Source organism: Sapajus apella, unplaced genomic scaffold (genome assembly GCF_009761245.1).
Source record: "Sapajus apella isolate SASKATOON/1434 unplaced genomic scaffold, GSC_monkey_1.0 scaffold4, whole genome shotgun sequence".
NCBI lineage: Eukaryota > Metazoa > Chordata > Mammalia > Primates > Cebidae > Sapajus > Sapajus apella.
In genome coordinates this window covers 16,149,810-16,155,809 of record NW_022436944.1, presented here as the reverse complement: position 1 = coordinate 16,155,809, position 6,000 = coordinate 16,149,810, and positions in this window count along the sequence as shown.

The window sequence follows — 6,000 nt, the reverse complement described above, 5'->3', positions numbered from 1 at the left end:
AAATTGTTCATCAGAACACAGCTGTCCTCATTCATAAAATCAACAAATATACTTTAATTGACTTTACAACCTGAGGGAGACTCATTAAATTTAGTCATTGCTAATATCTTTCAGAATAAGAACAACTACTCATACAAAATTGTTGAAGAATAAAGCTATTAACATCTATCTAATCAAGTCTGCAGGTCTGTATGTATAGGACTTAAAAAAAATGAAACACTTTGGAGGCCAAGGCGGGATGATCACTTGAGGTCAGGAGTTCAAGTTTCACCTGACCAGCATGGTGAAACCCTATCTTTAAAAAAGAAAAAAAAAATGAAACAGATATTCTTAACCCAGAAATAGGACCTTTACAAAGATTACAAAAGAAAATATGAAACATTTTTAGAAACAACCATTCTTTCTACGAATTCTAATTGAGTAATTGACATGAAAATAAACAATAATCTTTATTGACAGAGAAAAGCACTTGGCATAAAATCTTACAGTTCATCTAATCCAAGATTGTCCAACCTACAGCCCGTGGGCCGCATATGGCCCAACATGGCTTTGAATGCAGCTCAACACAGCTTTGTAAACGTTCTTAAAACATTATGAGACTTTTTTGTGATTTTTTAAAGCTCATCAGCTATCATTAGTGTTAGTGTATTTTATGTGTGGCCCAAGACAATTCTTCTTTTTCCAATGTGACCCAGGGAAGCCAAAAGGTTGGACACCCTAATTCTAATCCAAAGTTGTCATGAGGGAAATAAAGGAAGGAAATTAAATTGGAAGACACTATGAATGAACCAAATCTACAAAGCTAGCATTGGAGCACATAGAAATAAAAGACATAAATTTTCAGCTTAGTTGAGACTATTTCTCCTTGCATCCATATGATGTTGTTGTTATTGTTTATCATCTATTCATTCATTAACCATTTATGGAGTAGCTAACTGAGGCCGGGCACTGTTATGGGTTGGGCAGTATGTAAGGAACAAGCAAAATTCTTACCGTCATGGAACTGAGGTTCCAGTAGGAGGATACAGAGAATGAACAAAGAACAAATAAAAATGTACGAAATATAAATCCCACAGGCAAATAAAACAAGAAAGAGCAATAGAAAGTGCTTGAGATGGGAAATTACTATTTTAATCCAAATTATTATAACTCATAAAGAAAAATTACTCCTTTTGAAATGAATGAATCTCATATTCCAATCTATGTATGTCTTCTTGTTCTATCTTCCTCTTTCTCTTTCTTTCTTTTCTTCTTTCTTTGCTCATTATTCTTCTCTCAAACATCTCCGTAACATAGTAGAGGATGCCAATAATATATTTTATTTATTGTGTGTTTTTCTGACTTTTATCAAGGAGGACATTTTGATGTTTTCAAAATGAATATATTATCAGAAGATAAATATTGTGAGGAAATTTGCAATATTATAAAACAAAATGAAAGCATTCCATGAATTCCTGTACTTTTGCTAGAATTCCACAAATTTGGCTTTAGCTTTTCTAGCAAACAGAGAAGGGAGGGAAATTAGCTATAAAATTCAAGTGGCTGTAAGGTGAAACAAATCAATTGCTTGGTGACACATGACTACTTCTGATAGAATATTGCCACTGCTGGCCCTCCTTAGGAGAACATGTTGCAGTAAAGTTAAACGTGTTCCCAATGTCATCTTTCTTCATTTGGTAGTTTCTGACTGAAAGAATTTAAGTGTAAAATATCCTAAAATACTGTATCTCATCTTCTTGATGGTGTCTGCCATACACCCAGGGAAATGTTATCTACTGTGTTATAATAATCAACATGCACTATCACAAATTAAAATTACAGAGAACATATAATTAACTATGGGCTAATATAAAACAAGTTTGTGGAAAGTATAATTTAAATTAATTTGCTAGAATTGGGAATGTGAAGACAAAGGTTATCCAGGATCCAGTTGAGGGTGGCAGCAGTAGGTTGGTATCATGATTTGTTTTGGAGACAGTAAGGAAATCATATTGATGGAGCAGATGCTTCATTTTATAAAATAGTGTGAGAAAAGTTTGTGACAGAAAATGCTCCAGTTGTAGAGGGTAAACCTGAATAGTATAGATTTGGTGCTTTAAGCTTTAGATTCTAAATTTGGGGTACATTAGATAGATCAGGAGGCATATAGACTGCCTGAAATTATTTATGTTTGTGCATGAATATGTGGATTTATCTACATGTGTATGATATAGCTTATCTTGAGAAAGTGACTGTCTCATTCATCACTTTCTGAAAGGGACACGACCTGCTATGCCAACAGCCAAACAACAAAAAGTATAGAAACATTGCCCTACTGTCACTGATTAACCACGGATGTTCATTAAGACTGCTGCTAGGCTTTGAAAACTTTTGGGCTACTAGCATAAAGTTGTTTTCACTTCTGATAAATAAAATAAGCAAAATATAACAAAATTATAAAGTTATTGTAAGAACCTGGGCTTGGAAATCTTGATTTGATGGGAAGCAATGAAAGCCCATAGTTTTATTCATTTTGCTCATATGATATCAAAAGCAGTAGTTCCAAAACTTTGGCAGACAGAATTTCCCACACCTTCACCAGTCCTTCCTCCACTTGGTTTATTCTCCTAACTGGTTGATTTAAGACACTGTAAAGTCACTACCAGTTTAGGGATTGTGTGGACCAGAATGTTATCCTCGGGGTCAGGAACACATAACCAATAATAATCATGAATTTCCAGTTTAATTAGAGTGATTTTTATTATTATATTTGTTACAAAATGAAGCCATTGCAACATAATTTGAAAATTACCAACACCTTCTACCAAACAGAATGTAATTATTCTTTTGCAAAGTCTAATTACCACGGAGAGATGATAAGGCAACTTTTTAAAGGCTTGGGGTAGTTAAGATAGCAATAAAAAGCAATAAATTGATGTTAGGTAAAGAGAAGAAATAAAATGAACTAAAATTGTTTTAGGATTTAAAAGGTTTAGTTTTTTTCAAACCAGAATTTCTAGGCATATAAAATCTCATGTAAATCAAAACTAATTTACTCTGCCAACTGGGTCTGTTTACTTTGGGGTATTTTATACATTCTTATCATGTTTCCAATTACGAGAAAAAGCTAATTATCTCTAAATTAAGACTTATCTGACAGCTGATTTTGCAGTAAACTTACAACAACAAATTTATGTTTTCCCATGGCAATACCATGAGATATGGAAACATCATAATATTGTGTTAAGAATAATTGCACGTTCTTGTAAGATGTAAAACTTTGTTCTCAACTGTATATCACTGTATAAACTTAATTATAATCTGTAAATGAGAACCTGGATGAATGCATTGTGTATGTTCAATAAAGACTATTGGCTCGTTTGAAATGTCCGGAGCTGTTCTTGTTCCCACGGAAGCTTGTGAAAGAAAAATAACTGCATATATATTCGCCTTCAGCCTTCTATGTCCCTGGTCAGTCATTGAAAGAGCTCCTGGCCAGAAGGTTGCATATGGTACTAGAACTGAATACTATATCCTTGATCCTAGTTCCTGGCACTGTCAATACATCAGCCAGGTGATCTTAAAAGTTATTCTATTCCCTCTTACTATATTGCCTTATACAACCCTTTCCTGATCTGCCTAAATGATACTTTTCTGTCCTTATATTTCACGTTCAGCGAACAGTATTGCTAGTCAAGGCCCATGATGGCTAACCTCTAAGGCATCTTCCTAATGAAATCTATTTCCTAACTGATTCATCCAGCCATATTCTTTCCTTCACCTCTTTACTTTCTTAGATCTGGCAAATTTTATATTATGTGTAGTTTATCACAATTTTATTTAAAAAATCTGTTTGCCAATCTGAATGATCAAATATTTCTTTTTTTATAACGATATTTCAGGCCGGGCACGGCAGCTCATACCTATAATCCCAACACTTTGGGAGTCCAAGGCAGTTAGATCATGAGGTCAGAAGATGGAGACCATCCTAGCTAACACAGTGAAACCCTGTCTCTACAAAAAATACCAAAAATTAGCCGGGTGTGGTGGCACGTGCCTGTAGTCCCAGCTACTCAGGAAGCTGAGGCAGGAGAATCACTTGAACCTGGAAGGTGGAGGTTGCAGTGAGCCAAGATCACACCATTGCACTCCAGCCTGGGCTACAGGGCAAGATTCCATCTGGAAATAAGTAAATAAATAAATATGAAAAATATTTCAAATTCAGGTATTTCAAAACATTTCCCAAACCATTTAATGGTTCCCATGAAGGTTCATGGCCTTCCATAGCATGATCTCATCTTACTTCTCAGAGATCTCACAACTTGGTATTTAAACTCAGGCTATTTCAACTCTTTGTTTTCTAAATATGTCATTTACTTTCACATTACCAGTCTTAGCTAACTCATACTCTTTCCTCATTTTGAAAGTCCCCATTCTCATCTTCCAGGGTAGAGGTAAAATGTTCCTTCTGCCCTGAATCCTTGTAGAATTCAGAAAGTTCCAGATACATGAGATTTCTTCACAAGCCCCAGATGCTGTGCACAGACCATCACAACTAATTTAACTAATTGTCTTTTGCTATCTTTCATTAACCAGTCAGAGTACATCTGGGCTGTCCCCAGCAAACAAATTTTTTGAAAAGCTTGATCTATGTATATATGTTTATTTTTCCCCCCTCTGTGTCTTTCTACCTTCTGGTAGAGTGTTTTACATATAGTTTTCACACAAATGTTTGTTAACTGGTATAAAGTACCAGGAGTAGTAACTTTAGCACCTGGATTATTTTAAGACACTTCTTGAAGGTTTAAAGTAACTACCTTTATGACAGTACAGTAAATTGGCAAACAAGCAAAACAGGGATAAATTGACTCTGTGCTGACTAAAAGCATTTTAAAAATTACTAGTGTTAAATTACAAAATAATCAGTTTATTAAAATAAAGGCTTTGTCAATTTTGGACAACTGAATGATACATTTAGTAAATTTAGCAAAATTGTTCATTAAAGGAAAATTCTAGATTCATGGAAGGTTATAAAATATGACTGTCCAAAAATTGGCCAGACCACATTATAAATACATGGATTGACTTTGGCCCGCAATGTTAGTTCTTTGCTGCTGCTGTTCTGTGTTGCTCAACGTTAGTCTTTGCAGGAATATAATAAGCTAGTTTTTGTTAGAAAGTCAGATTATAAATCCAGTAACTGTTGGAAATTTTTCAATGGTCTCTGTAGAAACCAGTGTATATGACTGGTGTAAGTGTTGTTAACAAGAATGACTGTGAAAATTTGACATTTGTTGTGATTTTCTGGCTTAACGTTAACTGAATTCTGTCCCATTCTACTATTTCATGTGTATCACTTGTAATCTACAAAAAAAAAAATAATAATAATCACAGTGGTAACAGGAAGATTTTTTATTTTCTCGTACTACGACCTTTAGGTGAGAAAAGTGAGGATAGAATCCCTTGGTCCTTTGTTATTGGAATATAAGTCAGGTTGTCCTGCTTTCTCACCCATTAAGGCATATCATAGGACTCCATTTAATCAGAAAATTTGGGTAGGATATTATAATTTATTTTAAATTTTTAAATTGTAACTCTTATAATACTTGTAATATATTTACTTGGTACAAGAGTCTACAGAACTTGGCCTTTCAGTGAAAATTCTTACCCCCATAAAATTGTCATCCAAACACTCACTTCTTCTGCATGGCAACCTAGTCATCAGTTTCCTATATAACTTCCCCAAAATGTTCAATGCCAGTAAGCAAAATGTGTATTTATTCTCATTTTATACTTTAGTTATACTAATCATAGCATCCTAGACACATTTTGTTTGCCTTACTTTTTTTTCCACTAATTTATCCTGAAGATTATTTCATTTTGGCATATAAAGGTCATCTTTTACTTTATTTTCCCCCTTTCCCATTTTAAACTAGGGATTGTGTCACACGTGTATAAGTCATGTTACATGTATACATGTATAGAGCATATGCATCTATATAGCTTATGAAAGCTATGTAG